Source organism: Aphelocoma coerulescens, assembly GCF_041296385.1.
Source record: "Aphelocoma coerulescens isolate FSJ_1873_10779 chromosome Z unlocalized genomic scaffold, UR_Acoe_1.0 ChrZ, whole genome shotgun sequence".
Taxonomy (NCBI): Eukaryota; Metazoa; Chordata; class Aves; order Passeriformes; family Corvidae; genus Aphelocoma; species Aphelocoma coerulescens.
In genome coordinates this window covers 3,501,495-3,521,110 of record NW_027184085.1, presented here as the reverse complement: position 1 = coordinate 3,521,110, position 19,616 = coordinate 3,501,495, and the positions used below count along the sequence as shown (strand labels likewise).

The following is a 19,616-nucleotide window of genomic DNA, read 5'->3' as shown; positions in this document are numbered from 1 at the left end:
CTTCTGAGACAGAATCTCTCCACTGTGTTTAGTGGAGACGAGTGCAGTCTCGTATCAATATTAAGATGTTTAATGCTAAAGACATAACACCCAAATCCATTCACTAGCATTGCTTCTTTTTCCTCACCCATGATCTATCTCTTAGTTGCCAACATAAATAATACTCAGGTTACAGTAATGTCCTGTGGCTCCAAACTGGGGGAACTTCAGTGCATAAGGTGCTGAGCAAACATGTATGGAGGCATAATCCTGTCAAATATTATCCAGGTCATATGATCTGTAGCTATATTCCTCCCTGTAGAGAACACACTCAGCTCGGCAAATGCTTGGCCTGTTTCTCTGTGTGACACTGAATGTCAGTGAGTGACATCTCACAGATGATACTTTATTGGTAGAGCAGGTGCTGGTGGCAGGAACTATATTTATAGAGCAGAGGTCTAAAAATGGGTCTGTGCTTAACAGGTCTCAGTCACTTCCAGATCAGATTTGAGTCTTCCATAATACCTTTCCCCTCTTCTTTCCCTGCTCACAAAGTCTCACCAGAATGAGAAAGCCAAGGGGTGCCCAGCAAGGGACCCCCAGCAGAAAAGCCATGCAGTCTGGGATGCAGAACCCATATCCTCCCTCAGAAGGGAGATCTGCATGTCAGAGGAGCTTCCAGATCCATACATTACAGGGTGATCTTTTTTACAGAAGGCGAACCATGTAACATCAGCATTGCAGCAGCTCCTGCGTGTCACAGCCCGAGAGTTACAGTGCTGGAGAGCAGATGAACACACCACCATTAATTAACTAAGCAACACTCTACATTTCTGGCATTTCACCCCCTCTGTGCCAAAAATGCATATACGGACCCAATCCTGAGGAAAATGTGGGACAACCTCTCCTGGACTGGCAAGAGGAAGCACACATGTGCAGGGCTCTCTTCAGGATAACTGGATTACCTGGGGGTGGCTTCTCTGTTTGCCCTTGCTCTGCTGCATTTTCTCTCCTAAGCACCCTAAGCAGTAGAAGCAGTTTGCCATGCCAGGGAACAGGGATGTTTCTGAGAGCCAAAGGGGAATTTGGATCTGTCCAAATGATGTGCAGCCACCAGCACACCATCTGCAATGCTTGGGATTTGATGACTGACCTTAAAACTTCCGTTTTGTATGAAGGTCTTTACAGCTATTACAGTCCAACACCGTGCTCAGAGTTTAAGTATGAGTTTACACAAAGAACATCCTAGACAAGGCAGAAAAGCAGTGGAGGCATTTCAATTTCTTCCCAGGATGAACGTTTGAATTCTTTCCTGGAAGTAGGCTCCATTTGATCCACCTGTGTATATGTGCTGGGTGCAAGGAAAGGTGATGAGATACTGCTCTGCTGGCCTGAAAAAACAGTGGGTTTTGCCCAAGTTAAATTGAAAAGCATTGCCAGACCTCAGCTTGTAATATGCTATTCGATTACACCTTCCACATGCTGCTTAGAGTAATCCTAGTCTGAGTGTGGTCCATGGCAAATATGAGGGAGAAAACTTTAAACTTTTGCCTGAAAACCCATTTGTTCATTCCTCAGAAACTAAACAAGAGGGTTTTTAATGATATATATTTTTAAGGAATTATATTTTGGCTGCATGACCTGTCAGCATCAACAAAGTCAGTCCTCCTGTGGGCAACATATATAAAGGAAAACACCTCTATATTTCATTTTGTTTCCATTCACCACCTCCATTTACAGCTGAGGCATGTGAATGATTTGAAATAGTCTCACTGAAATCAGGAGGACGACTCATGGGCTTAGAGGGAGGCACGTGATGCAGGGCTTTACCAAATCACCCTCCAACACCAGATGCTGGAAGACACAGTGTTGGTAGCTGTTGGCAGCTGACCTGAAGAAGTTAAGCTGAGCAGCGAATGGAGCCCCCAGGCTCTGCAGCTCAGCTTCCTTTCCTCTCTTTAGCACAAAATATTTTAAAAGAAACTGAGACCAGCAGCTTTTCCCCAGCCAACAAAAATAAAGACGCTTGCAGCACAGCGAAGTGCAGCATGCCTGCCTAACTCCAGGCTGCTCTGCCAGGGAATCAGAGGGATGGATGGATGGCTGACGAACAGCAATTGAAGGTGGGCACAGAGGCAATAGCACCGTGGCTGAGCTCCAAGTCCAGAGCAATGAGGCATCCACGAGAACTATTGCAATTGTCAGCAGTGGTAAATGTAATTCGTTGTTTGCAAATGCAGCCTAGCTCCTTAAAATAAAATAAAGAAAAGCAAATAGCTCTGTTAGCTACCTGGCCAGTGAAGGCTGCCCATGAGCCAGCTATATAATGCTGGTATAAACCCCACAGCTCAGGCAAGATCTACTGGATGGGTTTGATCAAGGACTAGTGCATCTTTAGGAATGTGAGTCAACTGGAAACAGATGCTTTCATTCTGTGGTGCTGTAGAAGCAAAAGTGCCTTCCCTCTGTCCTCCCTCTGTCTCCTCCAATCTTCGGATATATTATTAACACTTTTTTTCATCTCATTTTATTTGTGTATCTTAAAGTATTCCTGCTGTAGACTTCTAAATTGTGGGGAGAAGTAAGAGAGGAAATGCCAGCAGATCAGAACAACAGAAAGCCAAGCCACTTACAAACTTGCCCATCAACTAACTCCTCAGAAAACTTCTTTCGTCAGTGGAAATCCCAACCTCACCCACTAAAGCACTTCCCAAAAGCAATGCAGCTGGCACTGTATTCTGTTTGTGTTAACAAATTTAGGCTGTTCCCGCCAAGAAAGAGGGAAAAAGAGCCCTTAGAGCCCTTTGGAGAGAGTGACCCTCTTGGAGTTCCCTTAATGCTGTAAAGGGGGACTCAGGAATCAGGGACTCAGTTTAGAGACACTTGGGTGACACTCTTCTGCAGCAGGTGACTCTGTCAGACAGTCCACCCCTGAGATGATGAAAAGTCACCCAGGATTATTTTACTTTTAAAACTATTTATGAGAAAAATACACCCCTACAATTTTCTGTCAGGTTTCTCTCTGCAGAACCACCCAGACAACCGCCACCAACTAACACTGCAACCCTTCCTGCTCTGGGTCCTCCTCCTGGGCTGGACATCAGACACAACACTCTCCCGGGATGGTTTCTGTTGACACACCCAGTCTACCTGAAATACTGTTTGGGAGTACCCAGTGGTTCTTCTTTAGTTCCTTTTATGCATCTAATTTCCCATAATAACTGGTGAAGATCCACTAGTACTATCAATGTCCTCACAGAGCAGCCTCTGGTATTCAGGGTGACTAGTCACTCAACTTTTTTTTCACCCAAATTCCTCCTTATTGCTCATGCTGTCACTATTTGTCTCACCAAAATTAGGCAATTAAGGATCATCCTATGGTTTTTACTATCCTACTTGGCCCTTCCACCTTTCTGCCTTAAGGTTTCTGATACTCTCAATTCTAAAATGAGAAAGCTTCGGATTCCTCATAAACAGTAAAAATAAGATTAAAGCAGGCTTTTTAGTGCCAGAGCTGAGGCTCCCGATGTCACCAGTCACTTTCCAAGAGCTACATGAGTAGATACATCTCCCCTTTCCAAAGTGGCTCCCTTTGTGCAGGTGGTTGTCCTGGTTTTTGGCTCAAAGCATATGTATAAGTGAGCAGAGCATCATTCATGGGCTTGGATTCTGTATGTTTCTAGGCAGAGGTCAATGGTTGTCCAGGCATACAGGATGCTGTGGTGGGTTGTATCTATCGTATTTTCTTTTTATAAGTGATGGTGGTGCAAGAGTTGTTCCTGTGCATTAAAAAAAAAAGAAAGAAAAAAAAATAACGTCTTATTTGCATTTTTCCCAGTTGAAGGGAAATCTAGGAAATAGGCAAGGATATGCTCTCCATGAGTAGCCCAGGCCATATTTATCTTGGGTGAGGTCTGAAGTTCAGGGAGGGATATAAAACAGCCAGCAAGGAGGAGGTAAGCACAAAAACAAACAGTTCAAGGCAGAACATCAGGTTTCAGATGTGAAAAATTGGACATGGCATGGATGATGAAAGGTTTGTCACCACTCAGGAGGCCACTAACACCAACTGGGTTGAGAAAAGCCACATGTGGGACCATTTATTAAAGAGTTCTTTTGTTAGGAAGAAGCACTATTATGAAGAAGAGTTATAAGATTTGCCCGAGTCCCACAAAATTCCTGTCTCCATCCTTCTTCTCATGTCACCACAGGTGTCTGGTACCAACATCAAAACATTGTCACAGCTCTGTACACACCACAGTTATCCATATCTCTGACTGGAATTGTTAGCTCCATGGAAACTGTGAGAAGAGACCTGTGGGTGCCCAGGAAACTTTTGGAGAGTTTACAAATGTTTCAAAGTAACAAGGAAATCGGAAAAAAAGCAAGTAATTTGTGTTTTTGAAGCATAAGTGTCACACATGAAATCTACTCTCTCATTAATTTTGGGGTCCCTTTCTATCTCTTTTAAATAAGACAATACAAATGAGTCACCATTTTATTCCTTCTTTCCAATGGAACTTGGCTGACAGAGGACTGAGTTAATTTAGAGAATACTGAAATGTTTCTTTCTTACTCAGCCTAGGCTAAGTATGAAGAACTTAGCTTCTCATTCTCAGCTACCCAGGTGCCTCCTTTTCTCATGCAATAAATGAACAAACAAAAACCCTACCTGTTACCTCTACCCCCTTCAAATTTCTCTTCAAGTTAGGAGAGGCAAATAATGACCTACTGCAGAAGTGGGAAATAAATTATAGCCAGAATGGCAAAAGCAAAATATTTCTCCTCTAAACATGTTGTTTTTTCCTCTGTATGTCTTGGCAGCCTAACTCTCTGAAAACACCCACCTGAATTCTCTGTGCTCAACAGAGCAGCCCAAGGATAAACCCTCTGGTAAATCCTGTGTGACTGAAGATATAGGAGCCTGCCTGTGAGTAAAAACATTTTAAATATGATTGCTGTACCTGTAAGTAACCAAAGAGCCCTTTTGGAGCAAATAATTTCCTTGAAAACATCTGAATCCAATCATCTAAGCCTGGGAGCCCAAATTTATGTAATACCACTGCTCTCCTCTCCACATTGTCCATCCCCTGCCTCAAAAGAAAAGAGTTTACCCTGTCCATCTATCATTTAAATGGTAATGAGCTAAATGAATTCCACCTCACTTCTGAGCTTCAGAGTAAGCTTGGGTTTATTTATTCGTTTAAAGGCACAAGAACCCATTTGACATTGCTGAACATGTCCCAGATTTATGGAAAATAAAACTGTACTAATCTCGTGCATTTATTAGCTTTTCTGTCAGATGCCTCCATGAGTATTCAGAGATGTGAATTTGCCCTGCAGTTCTGTTCTGACTGGAACAGCATCTCCTGAAATGTAAATGTTATCTTAAGGTCATATGCTGATGAAAACCCCAGTTTTGCCAAAGTCTAATTTCTTGGTCACTTGACAAAGCAGCTGCTGTTCAGTTATATGGCACAAAGAATGCTATTAAAGATGGATAAGTTACATGTTTGATTTGGCATATATTATACAACTTCTAAAGATAAAAAAATTACAATGTATAATTATTTTGCCCTGGTTTATCTGAGTAAATAAAAGACCTCTCACAAATATGTACACAGGAATGGTACTTCTAAGTGAATTTGTTCATCTACACCTTATGTAGTCCTCTGAGTGCTTCTGTGACTGCATTTTAAAGGACCAGCACAAATATCTAATGTGTGATATAATATATTTGCAGAATCATAGATTGTTATTGAGACAAATTCCTGATTTGAAGGAGAAAAGAGAGATTAGACAGTTGTAAATGTTATGTGACAGTAAGCTCTGCAGCTGATGTACATTAAGGAAAATAAAAATTGCAAGGTTTAGGTAATCAACAGCTGGTGTCAGCTGGTAGCGTATCACATCAGTGCCTCCAAGGTTGGTAGAGATCTTTTTTAACCACCTGGTAGTTATCTAGCATTGGGCAATGTCAGAGGGATGATACTGGAAGCTTCTGCTCCTGCTTTGGCAACCCAGGACAAACGCTCATTTGTGCAAGCACGGAACAAGTAGGAGTCAAGTGTGGGAGTGTGGGTCAAGAAAGACAACATGGCATATTTCAGGAGGAGGTACTGTCACAGCTAGTCATTCCAGGCCCTTTTAGTGTGTGAGAAAGCACTGACAGGGAAATCATACTACAGGGAGGTAAGGTTTGGGTTACACAAAGCTCCATGTCCAGGAAGAGCTGGAGCATTCAAGTTGTAGGAGGCTTTGGTCTCCGCGTTTGAGCTCTGAGGAGCCAGCTCTGGGAGCAGAGATGTGTCTGGGAGCTCAGTCTCTGGTGAGAGGTGAAGAAGGAATCTTGCCTGCACAGTGTTTGACCTACATTTTGGAAGAATAAATGTCAAATATCCTCAGAAAAATATCAACAGTGTTTTCTCTCACCAAAAATTGCTCTAGTGCAGGAATACTTGGTCCTTTGCAACAAATAATTAAAATAAAACCCTGGAACTTGGGATTTCTCTGGCCTCTTCTCTTCTGTTTTCTTTTCCTTCCTTTTTAGTTATGAAGTTCAGAGAGGCTCCAAGTGACAAAGACAATTTAGCATTTCAGATAAGACTCTCCTTACACGGCACATCCAGCATTCATTTAAACATTAACTGTCTCATACCTAAGGGGGTAGGAAGGTTATTCCAATGAGAAATAAGCATGAGTAATAATGAAGCACTCATTTTCAGATGGGAACTAAACTCAGAAAAAATAAGATTCATCAATATTCAAGTCAAAGAAGGATATGCTTTTTTCTAAAAATTTATCTAGTAGGCTGGCAGTGGATATCTCTCTCCTGATTAATGACAATTTTGATAGGTTGCATCACAAACTTTAGTTTCCAGATGAAGATCTGGGATTCTCAGTCAGCTGCAGATGAGGAAGTATTTTCCTTCTTTGGAACAAATAAGATTTTTTTTTTGCTAGGGATCGGGCAGGACTTGATCATTCCCTGGTGCAGCACTTCTTTGTCTCAGTACAGTCCTCCACCATCAGTATGATGAGAACATACTGCACTTTGTGACTCTCTTATGAAATTTAATTCACATGCTGAGGTTTCCTGCTCTTGCAAATTGCTTCTTCAAATTAGCTAAGACATCTCGCTATGACACATAATTCTTGTGAAACTTGTTAGCTCTGCTTAAAATAAGCAAGTAGGTAAATAAATAAATAAGTAAGCCGGCTGGAATTCATTACTGAAATCAAGTAACAGCCCAGCAGAAAATTCAGCAATAAAACATCCATGTCATAAACCATCAATATTTGCAGTAAACCATGAACTGAGAGAAGGCTTTGCAAAATAGCTTCTTCCACTCCTGAAATGCCATCTCCTGAATGGCAAAAAGATACCATCTGAACTGAAAGGGAATCACAGTGTGCCTTCAAAGAACCTTGTCCTTGCTTAGTGAAATTCCTCTTTGGTCAGAGCACTTTCCAGAGCAACAGGTATGGAAAGATGAGATCATCAAAGGAGCTTGGTGAAGCAGTGATGTTTATGGGCACACGCTCTGTGTACTAAAGCTTTTTGCTGCCCTTGTGGTCCCACAACATTCACTTAACATCCTGCTGACATCTAGGTGTAAGAAGTGAATGATACAGCACTCCTGATGCTGACTGCTCAGACATCATTGCTCTGCCCCTCCCTTACTTACACTCTGGTTCTGTTCCCATTGCTATATAGGGCTCTGCTCTTCGTCATCCCTAGGATGCAGGGACTTTAGGGCCAAAGGATCATCTTGCTTAGAGCACCTATGTCACAGGTTGTTAAGTTTCACTCAACTGTTCCTGAGATTGATTCCAGTAATTGATGTTCTGTGAAAATTCTCTTCCAGAGAGAGATTCAGCCTTGATTTAAAGGAAGGGTGAAATAGAGAGCATGCTGCTTTCCCTAGCAGTTTGTTCTGGCTTGTAATCTTCCTCACTCTAAATCACACTGGTCCTTCTCTGTCTGATGAAAGAACCCTCTTCTAAATGGGTTCTTCTCTCCACACAAATATTTCCCCAGTGGTCAAATTACCTCTCCATCTCCTCCTTGTCTGTTTGAGTCTGAAAGGTCTCTCATTCTTGGAATTTTATTCTGCTGCCCTTGTCTGGTGCTTTTCTGAGATTTCTCATTATATTAGCTATATTTTTTTTTACATTCTTAATAGAAAGGAAACTGGGGTGCCTGCAGAATTACCATTTCACTCACATTGAATTTGCACACAGGTGTAGGTCTGCAATAACATTCTATTGAAGGAGGAATACGTGTGTAAGAAAGAACTATGACTCTTACCATTAAAAGCCCTGAAGTACAGTATTTACAGTATTCATACAGCACTTACATAAACATGTTATAGATCTATAGATGTAGATGCATCTTGGCTCTGCAGACTAACAGCTATAGACGTAGGAGCATTTTTTCTGTGTTAGTGGGGGCTGTGCCTTCAGGGAAGTTTAGCTGACTAAAGCCAGTAAGGGAAAAAGAGGTGGAGAGAATTCAGAAGTTGGATGTGTCAGAAACATGGAATAAATCAGGGTCTTGCATAAGCATGCAGAGTGGGATAACCAATGAGTTAGGTAGACCTCCTGACCTTATCTAGATCTAGATTAATGTTCAGCTCTTAGTGGAGACCTCCTGCCCTGAACTCGTGGTCAGACAGAGGTCCCTGTCTGCTCCAAGATTTTTGCTGAAGATTTGGTCTCTGGATCACAGGTAAAAGCTCCAAACAGGCTCAGCTCCTTAGTATCACCTACAGCAGAGGCTTTAATTCTTTGTACGCTGTGTCCATCTGATCTTCTAAGAAATATCATTCACACTCACCCATTTAGGAATTCAACATGTCATATTTATATCGTATTCCCAGTTCACTGCTGGTACCATTTAGTCAAGACTTCAATTAAAGTACTTTCACGTGTATTGCTGTGAAGGCATAATTGCTTTGGCTTGAGCTTCCTAATTCTCATTTCCCAGGTTTTGTCCAAGACACAACAGGCTTTACATAACAGAGCAGTACTCCTGATGGGGGGCCCCTCAGACCAAGGTCAGCTACCTCTGCTGGGACATTCCTGCTGCCATCATAGCAATCATCCCTCTCCATTCAGGGATCTCTACATGCCCTGGAAAAATTAGGAAAGCTGAGAGTCTCAGCAAGGCCAGGAGCTCAGGTTAAGTTACTCACCCACCATGACCTGTCCCATATAGGCATCCCTCACATTCCTTGCCTGCAGGAAGGTTGCCCCTTTCCCATGTATGAAATTCCATAACTGTTTGATAGTAACAGAATATGCATTCTGCCTTCCTGCATGGACTGCACTGCCTTTGGCTCTGTTAAAACATGTTTTGCCCAAATAAGCTGAACCTCACCAGTCATCTCCCTTACATGGATGCTGCAGTTATTTATACTTCCACCAATCTTCATCAGCTGCAAATTCTATCAGCAGTGACTTTATATCTAATCCTGGATTACTAATGAAAACATCAGATAGTCCCAAGCTCAGGTGAGTCTGTGGAGACACTGCTCAGAATGCCCCTGGTTGATGATGATTTGTCTGAATTTTCTGACCTGCTATTTATCCTTTTGTTTATATCACCCTACAAGGCTTTTTCCCCCCTCACCTTTAATTGCCTTTTGCTTTGAAAAGTAAAAACATGATATTCAGCAATGTTCTTTTCTACGTCAGCTTGCTGGCAGCTCTATTAGGAGCAGTGGGTTCTTATCCATGGGAAAGCACGTGATTAGGTTGAGCCACAAGTAAATTGAAAGGTGGAGGCCATTTCCTGTGTTCTGACATAAATAAAATCCATGAGAATAAAATATAAATACACACACATATATATATATGTACAAGCTAGTTCATAAAAACTTGTCAGTTCCTTTTACAGGTTTTGGACTTATATTGCAGATGGTTTTGGGATTTATGTTTGTTTTAATATTTGTTCTGTTCTTAAACAAATGGATTGGTTCCATCTATGTGTTTTGCTTTAGCAGTGTGGTGTTAAACACATTTGAAATGTTTCAGTCAAGTAAAGATTTAACTTTGTCCAAAAAAAGCCCAACCCACAGAACTATAGAAACAGCCAAGCATTGTAGCCGTTCCCCAAACAGGGTGATAGGATTTGGCTATAAACCTAAGCTGTTTAATATGGTTTGGGTTTATGCAGTAGGTCATGGTGGTTAATGCTTAGTGAGCTGAAACAAGAATGGAAGAAAATTATAATGGAAAAGCTTGGTTTGAAAAAAACAACTCTTCACAGATGACTGTAAGGGGGATGATTGGACTCATGGTGTGTATCACATATTTTGGCTAAGAAGGGCCTTGAAATCTTTCAGTTGATATAACCATGATCATCTGAGCAGGACTTTTTAGCTCAAAACACTCCTAATGTTGGACTCTTGGCATGAGGTGTTGACAGCTGCAGAAGGCAGAGGGGGAGAAGGCAGCGGCGCTGTGCCTTTGTTATGGAGAGCAGCAGCACAGGGGAGGCAGAATTGCCTAAATCAGCGTTGTGTGACTTGGCGGGTGGGCACCATGACAGCATGATCCAGCTCAGAGCACGAGCCCCCAGCACTGCCACCCCTCTGTGTGCACACAGACATACACTCTGCCTCCTTCCAGCACTTCACAGGCTCACACCGTATCTGGAGCTGGAAGGGACCAGACACAGCCAGGGTCATGTCTCTACCATACCAATACCTTAGCTTTGGGATCCTAAAGCCCAACAGCCCAGGGAATTTGGTGATAAGTGAAAATTCATTAACCCAGGGCACTAATTAACCAAAAGGTCAGTGATGGTTCTGGAGGTAGTTTGGTTTCTCTCCATACCAACATTCACAGAGCCTATACATTGATAGTTTCTAGAAAATAATGCACCAGGTTTTTACTTGTTCATAAAGGGAATTTGGCCTCATCAGTCCTCCTCCAGGCAGCCTATCAAAGCATTCTCTCAAATCTCTCCCTAGAAACAACAGACACCCCCAAGAACTTGTTTATGGGGGAGAACCCAAGCCACCCTTGCTGTGTGAAATGCAGAGGAGAATAAGGTGTGGCCCATATGGGCCACATATGGCTACATAAACATGCCTACACACCAATCTGGAGTAGTTCATGTGCCCACCTCTCATTGTGTCACTCCTCTGTTTCTGTGTACCTCTGAACGACCCAATGTTTCTGTGGAGTGGCCAACGAGCAGTCAGCTCCCAAATACTGCCTTGAGCTTTACTCCAGCTCCATGGGGTTCTCCAGAAAGTTCTCTAGTGTGAAATAGGGTGAATGGCTGGGGTGAACACCAGCCACCTCTCACTCTAACTGGTGAGTTGGGAAAGGTTGAAAAGAAGAGCCTTATGAACTCAATACATAAAATTTGGCAAGAACAACCTATGTAAAATCCCATTTTAAGTTACTTTCAGTTACTTTCATATCAAACTGGCTACCAAAGAAATGATGTTCTTATATTCCAATGCCATCTCCACGCAAAGACTTTTCCTCAGACTGTTTTCTGAGGGGAGGAGGACCTCAGGGGAAAACACCTGAGAAAGTGGAAGAATCACTTCTTCTTTCTCCATCCTCTGCCCTGGAACTTATGTGCTAAATTCCCTCCAAGCACAGCAGAACGGGTTTAAAAGTGTTTCTAAAATAAATAAAACAATAAAGGCATTATTTTTAATGTTAGTGCCTGCTCATCACAGCTCATTCAAAGGTGGTCTTTGTCCAACACCTGGACCACCTAACAGGGAGGTGGATGATTTTGAATAATAATAACCTTAGTTAAAGATTTAAAAAATATCTGATGTGCTAGACCTGAGATAACACCTCAGGACCTGACTTTTTGAGGTATGGATTCACATTTAGTCCCACAGGTATCTGGGCTTTTAATTTTTTTTAACAAGCCTTGTCATGCCCTTGACATGGCACAGGTATGAACTGGCTTCCCTCCTCTGATTTGTCATGAGGCCTCCCTCTACTTCACAGATCACTTGAACAACTGTTATTGAAAAGCAACACCCTAACCAGTGGTGAAGATACAGCTCCCACATCCTTCAGATCCCCTTTCCACCTTCCTTCCCTTATTCACTCTGACAGCATTTGACTGTGTCAAAAGCCCAAGTTTTAGTGACACAATTTCCCTTCCCTCGAATATTTCAGTACAAGAACAGCTTTGCTTTTATAAAGACATGGTTTAGTCCTCAAGTCATTGAGGAATATCACTGGCATCTCAAGTGCAGCATCCCACCTCCAAGCCAGCAGCAACTTGTTGGAGAGGCTGTTAGCCCATCATATGTTCCTTGATGTTCTGGACTCCCGCTCTCGGGGGAACCCATTAGCATTCACGCTCTCAGGCAGTTCTCTCCTCCCCTGTTAATAATTACCCAGGGAGGGGATAATTAAAATAGGTTCTGAGGCTATGAAGGACCTCTGTCCGCCTTCACTACTTGCAGAGGCAAATGAGAACTTTAATGTACATTTGGAGACAACTCCTGAAGGGTTTTGCACCTTTGGCGTGTTCTTGTTGTCATTAAGCACGATCTAATCCTCCATTTCAATTCATTAACATGAACAGAGGCAAATTTTGAAATGTGTCTGCAACACAGCACCAGTAAAATTTCCCTAGATACCTGATGAAGTTCTATCATTGTGAAATGGATAATTTCATGGGGACGGACAAGAGTGTGGGAATTAGGGCTTGGTTAGCACAGATTTCCTACAGAATTCCATCCGAACTACTGCATCCCTGCATCTTGATTTTATCAATGAAAAGGTTCCTTTCATCCAGTCATCAGTTAGAAGATCTTGAGCAGGGATGCGTTCTCTGCCCAGTGCATTTGTCCTGTGCTGCAAACAACCAACAATACCACCAGGAAAACCATCTCCATGACCGAGCCCTGTTGGCTGAGCAAAGCAGGAAAGCGTGCGGGCTAATGAGCTGTGTGAGATGTATTTCAGCACGACTCACTGATGGCCTGAGAGCTATCGCGGCGCTGCTCATCACCGCGCGGTGCGAGCGTGCCCGCAGCGATCTCTGCTGATGGCCTCTCGACACGCCTGCGAAATAATGCAGCAGTCGGGGTTAGCAGCACACCAGCCTCGCTGCAAAAACCGTGTGGGAAGTCCTGCAACGCTTTAGGAAGAGCTGATTTGAATTCAAGCTCCGACACCTTCACAGTCTGTCCTAAATTTGAACTGAGATGGCTTAAATGATCCCTTAAAAGATTCCAAAGATTGGAAATCTTGGGCTTGTCTCCCTTAAAAGCTGTCATTCAATTCCACCTAGGGGGGAAAAATGAAAAAGAAAAGAGCAGATGAAGCAACTGAAAATAAATATGACTCCAGTTTTTCAAAATTTGATCTTTTTTAACCAAACCCTATATTACTCATGTGCTGTATATTTTATTGCTGTTAGTTTCAAAGCTGTTGGAAATCACAGATCAGTCCCTCAACCATGATGTCTTTATTATGCATACATAAATCATGCATGGAAGAGCCCTGACAGCTGACGACAACGTAAACTCTCAGGAAGCAAAGCCCCTAAGCCATGTAAAAGATGTATGTCATGGAAAAAAGAAGTATGTCATCTTTATTTCCTTTTTATGGATATTTTTGTCTTGTCATTATCAAGGAAGATTTTTTTTCCCCCTGTACTTCTGTCTAAATGTAGTTAACTCAGAGGTAATTTGCAATGGTATTTCAGTGACACAAATGGAGAACCTTTCCCCACATCTGCCTGCATCTTCAAGGATGAGCATGTTGTAATTATACAGTTCCAGTTTCATTAACAGCTCTGCTGTACCCAGTATGGTTCATAAGGATTCTGGTGAAATGCAAAAGTTTGTTGAATTGTCAGGACCATTTGGGTGCCACGGAACTCATTAGAATTGGGTTATCATTATATTAGAATTAGGGTTTTTTGAAGCCACGAGTCCATTGCAAGAATCGATCAGATTGTTTTGGGGCTTTTTTGAGCAGAGAAAAAAAAAAAAAACAAGGATTTCCTATTGTGCTGCAGCTGAAAAGCAGAAAAAGAAGTGCTAAGAAGTGGAAATATTCAGCTAAGAAAAAGAGGAAAAGAAGAAGAAGAAGAAAAAGAGAAAGAGAAAGAAAAAGAAAAAGAAAAAGAAAAAGAAAGAAAAAGAAAAAGAAAAAGAAAAAGAAAAAGAAAAAGAAAAAGAAAAAGAAAGAGAAAAAGAAAAAGAAAAAGAAAAAGAAAAAGAAAAAGAAAAAGAAGAAAAAGAAGAAAAAGAAAAAGAAAATTTGCATTTGCAGTTGACCTTTTAAGTTTCTGAAAGGTGTGTTTTTCTTTTCACTTGCTTGATTCTTTTCTGTATGGGGTGCAGTTCAGTGAATTTTTTTCTTTAATAAAAAATATTTTTTTATGAAAAGTTTTGGGATAGTCATAAGTAGCAAATTGTGGCAATTGAAAAAAAAGAGACTCTTTTGGTCAGAAAGTAAATTATAACCTTTCAAATAGAAAACTGGAGAAAGTACCTAATGGAGCACTGGACAATGAATGACTGTGTGTATATTGGGCTAAGGACCAAATTAAAAAAGTATTGACAGACCAAAAATTATTTTTTTCCTGCTATGCACATTCATACTCTGAGCTTTCAAAACCAGAGCACTTTAGACAGACTGGTGAGCTCACATTTCAACACCTGAAGAGAAGTGATCACCTAACAGCCACCCACCCCTGTTATATTTACTTTATTTAGGTGTTGTCTTGTGTGTTGCCACTGCCTGGTGAAAAGGTGCCTCCTCACTGAGCATGAAAAATATTGCACCTTTTTTCCCAAGCAGCACATCAGCTTTCAGCAGATCTTCTTGTGCATTCTCTTCTGTTCACATCCACCTTGTACATCCATCTTACTGCTGTATGGTGCCTCCCATTTATTGAGCAACTAATTTACTCTAGCTGCAGGATAAGACAGGCACGTACATACAAATCAAAGGAAAAATCCTTTAGGTTGGATATCAGGAAAGGTTCTTCCCCCTGAGGGCGCTGGGCACTGCCCAGGCTCCCCAGGGAACAGGCACTGCCCGAAGGCTGCCAGAGCTCCAGGAGTGTTTGGACAACACTCTCAAGCGTAGGTGGGATTGTTGGAGTGTCTGTGCAGGGCCAGGGGTTGGACTGGATGACTCCTGTGGGTCCTTTCCTACTTGGGGTGTTAAGAAGTGGAAATATTCAGCTAAGAAAAAGAGAAGCTGTCTTGGGGTGACAGCTCCTTTGTTTCCTCATAGCTGTTGGTGACACTGTTGATATCTCCTTCATGGCTTCTCCTCATGCTCCAGCATGCAGTGGTCACAATGGGGGGCTTCATGACACAAAAATCAGCCCAAACATCAGATAGTTTTAGGCCACAATTCACAGAATCACAGAGTCATTAAGGCTGCAAAAGGACTCAAAGTCTGTAAAATCTGAACGTTAACCCAGATCCACTGTCTTTACTGCTAATTCATCTCATTCCTCTACTGCTGATGAAGTCCCTCTTTCTCTACTACTGCTCAGCACTAGAGAGTTTTGCTCAAAGAAATCCCACCCACTGTGTCCTGACTCATTGGGGAATTTTCTTTTTGGGATGCCACTACAAAGAACCAAGATCGGCGAGCGAACATGGTGCTGTCTGTTTCCTCAGAGAAAGGAACAGCAGATACATAATTCTGTCTGTGGGGGGAAATTCAGAACCAGCTGAGATGTTTGTTGCTGCTTTTATCCTCTTGCCTATGCAAATTAGTGGGGTTCAGAACTAAATGGAAATGTGTTAAAAGGAAATCTGAGAGCGGGCTCTGATTCATACGCCAGTCCTGCTCCCTTCCTTTGGAAAGACACCTGTGGATACATTTTCATTAATAATTTCACTCTATCTCTTCTCTGATGTAAATTTACAGGCAAGAAGCAGGAAAAATGCCAAATCAAATGTTGCAGGCAGACTGGTGAGATAATTAGTATATGATGCATAAGGAAGAAGAATCCCAAGAAGCAAAGCTAGATGTGTGTGTACCTATTTGTGACAGCCTTTGGGGGAAGCGTCAACTCACTGAGGATCAGCTGTGTTTGCATTTTGCTCTTTCCTCCTCTCACTTAGTGAATCTCTCCCAGGAATGTCCTTTTGCCTCGAGCTTTTGAACTGATGAAGTACCTGCAGGAAAGAGGAAAGAAAAAGAACTTTAAAATAGATAAGCTGCTTATCTCTTTAGCTGACTCAAATTTGCTGCTGTGTGGAGGAGGATGCTATCAAAATCAGAAGTTTAGAAGTTAGTAAAGCTGGAAAAGTTTCTAGATGTGCATCACCACCACAGAACTCTCGCTGCATGTTATTCTGTATATTGCTTCTAAATCGCTGCTAGAGATAAGATTAATCCAGGTATATTGAATTTGCTTTTTCAGAAGTTATTCGTGGTGGTGTTTAGCCAAGGAAACAGGACTTGTGTGATCATACTTTGTGCTTGTCCAGCTACCTGACATTCTCTTTCAATAAACTGTAAACCCACAGATCAACTTCAACAGAAGGGCAGAGGCCTCAAAGATATTAAATTCCAGAGTTTTTCATGAAAATCAGAAGCTTGTCTGTTCAGTTTTAACCACGATCCAGCCTTTATCCATGAAATTACTGGTTACTGATCAGCATACAAATTTCTAAGAGCCACAAGTGCTGCTTCTTGCTAATTGAGACTCAGGGGAAGGATTAGAGTGCCCACAAGGACAGGAATTGGGGATGTACACAAAGATTGCATCCCCTTGGCAGCACCTGGGCAACAGAAAGAGTTCAGAAATCTGAGGTCATTCCAAAGGGATCAAAGGAAAACAGGACACAAATCCAGAAGAAAATACACTTTTTAAATACTTCAGTTCATCCAGATGCTCCTTTTTTTTTTTTTTTTTTTTTTTTTTTTTTTTTTTTTTTTTCTGAGGCGTTTGATTAAAGATCTGTGAATATTAAAGAAAAAGTCCCCACTGGCTTCTTGGGGAGTTTCTGGGATCTGGTCAGGGCTGGGGAAAGATTTATGAAAACAGCAGCCATTCATTAAAAAAGAATTTTGAGAGATGTTCATGCTGACATTGTGATTTGGTTTATTGTACAAATAAATGGTTATTTGAACAAAAAAAAACATCTTTTGACTTCAACCGGAAACAAAATACTATATTTAGAGCAAAAAAGCTAGATATCAGCTTACTGTCACAGGCAGTATTTAAATAGCAAATATTGCATTTTAATGATGCTTACTTTAAACAGGGTCTTTGATTTGGTGTCTTTTGTGGTTTTCTATGGTTTTAAAAATTAAAATCCATTTTAGAAGACAAAATACCACTTACTGTGATTTGAATAGAAATGAGATCCAACACTAACCCGTTGCTTTCCAACATTGACTAAATTGTTTGTATGAACAGTAACACAATATCTACCTAAATCTTCCACTTCTGCTTGGCCATTCTTAGTGGTTTTCTTTTAAAACTCCAATTTCTTCTACCCTTGACAGCCGATCCAGCTCCTCTCTTACACTGCTGGAAGTGAATTGAACCAACCTCACTCAGTCTGACCATGAATCTTGAATTCTTTCCTACACCACTTTACACACCAGTGGTTACAGCAGTTTCCTGAGAGGCCAGAATCAGGGGTTTGACACCCTCACGGAGGGAAAAGAGTGGGTATGGATATCCCCTTTGTGCATGAGTTCTGTTGCTTGAATGAAGGGTCTCCCTTCTGGTGTGGTAAAAAATGGCAAAAGTCAAAAAAACCAGCCTTGGAGGTAATTTGAGAAAACCCATTGGCTCATGCATCTCAGGGGAGAAAAACCGAAGTCATTGTTGATTTCTGGAAATTTATTGGGAGTGAGAAAAAAGTTCGGGCATCTGGAAAAATTAACCATAAAAACCTGAGGTACTCTTGAAACATATCTGCCTGTGGGGCTAAATAACAGCTGAATCAGCATCACGATTCTGGATTTGGGCCCTTAAAAATCCTACTTGAAGCACCTCTCCTTTTCCCAGGCTCTGGGCCTTCTGCTCTGTGACAGGAGGAGCTACATTTGCACTGAGACAGCACCAGGAGCTCCTGGGCAGGCTGCATGTTAAATCCCTCTGCCAAAGCATTTTGAAAGGAGACAACTTGAGTTCCTGTACAGCCTTCCAGGTCTATTTTGGCTCATAACTTTCTTTCTCCTTGATGCTCCAAGGGATGGTGCTCTTCTGCTCTGGAGCCAGGCCGGGAGAGCTGGGGATGTTCCCCTGGAGAAGGATCTGGGGAAACCTTAGAGTTCCTTCCAGTGCCTAAAGGGGTTCCAGGAGAGCTGGAAAGGGACTTTGGACAAGGGCCTGGAGTAACAAGGCAAAAAAAAGTGACATTAAGGTGAAGGAGTGTAGATTTATGTTAGATGTTAGGAGTTCTTGGCTGTGAGGGGGGTGAGGCCCTGGCAAAGGGTGCTCAGAGCAGCTGTGGCTGCCCCTGGATCCCTGGAAGTGTCCAAGACCAGGCTGGACAGGGCTTGGAGCAACCTGGAGTAGTGGAAGATGTCCTTACTCATGGGAGGGATTTGGAAGTGGATGATCTTGAATGTCCTTTCCAACCCAAACCATTCTGGGATTCTATGATCCAACAATTCTGATAATTCTGGGCTGTGTCTTACACGGGGATTGTTCATCTCTGGCTGTGATTTATGAGTTTTAAGGTCAGAGGAGACCAAGAGGCCGACCTACCTCACAGTGCAGACCACACACTTCACCCAGTGACTCTGGCATCTGGCTCCACAAACCTGCTATGTGTCTGCAGGTTATTTATTGTGCGTGGAAGGTGTCATGGTGACAGCATAGTCTACTGAAAATCTCTGCTCATCTACTCAGGAGGCACAACACAGTAGAGAAAGTTATCTCTCAGCTCTACCCACTGTCCCAGTTATCTCCAATAATAACATTTGGTTGCTGTCTTAATACATCTTTAAAAAGAAAGATGCTGTTGTCACCCCTCATTAATCATCTGAGTCATAAATTTCTCATTTAGTATTTATTTCATTTTTACATTTTTGTGCCCTTTGTGTCATGCTGGAGGCTATTGCATGCACAAAGTCATGCTCTAAAATAATATCCGCATTGCTTCTTTCATGCCAACTCTACTCTGCTTCAATTTTCTTATATTGAAATTTGGGAAATATTAGGATGCCTTAAAATAGGGTTCAGCTTTTGAAGCGGTTGATTTTTCCATGTGTTCTCAGCCTTTTTCTTTCCTCCTTCTACAGTGTACATGCCCCAGTTCTCTCCTGAAATATTTTCCTGTGTTGAAATTTTGCCCTTAAAAAAGTCCTGCTCAACAGAGGGACTTGACACTGGGCTAGAAGAGTGCTTGGAACACATCATTTTTGGCCTGGTGGTGTGCTGTTTTGATGATGCCCAAAGCTGGAGCACCCCAATGAGTTTATGTCTGCAGCACACCGCCGTAACCAGCACATCACAGAAGGGGCAGCCCTGAACAGCGCAGGTGACTCTTGGCATCACTGCAGCACATATGAGCTGTAATTGCAGCTCATGGAATGCACCCACTGCTTCAAACCAGCTCGTTTGAGCAGCAGTAGCACAGCAGAGAGTGAGCTCAGCCTTTGCCCAAAATGCTGGGTGAATGCCTGGGGGGCTGATCCGT

The 19,616-nt window shown here is 42.1% G+C and overlaps 1 protein-coding gene across 10 annotated transcripts in view; it reads left to right on the top strand.

Annotated features, from left to right (window-relative positions):
• The window catches only part of LOC138102991 (urea transporter 2-like), a 302,433-nt gene that overhangs the window by 171,387 nt on the left and 111,430 nt on the right, over positions 1–19,616 (top strand). For 9 of the 10 annotated variants that reach the window (XM_069000875.1, XM_069000876.1, XM_069000881.1 and 6 more), the window contains one exon: positions 4,804–4,909. The exons of the other annotated variant lie outside the window; for it this stretch is intronic. The gene's annotated coding sequence lies outside the window, so the exon portion shown is untranslated. The remainder of the gene's footprint in view (positions 1–4,803; positions 4,910–19,616) is intronic. 10 annotated transcript variants of the gene reach the window in all.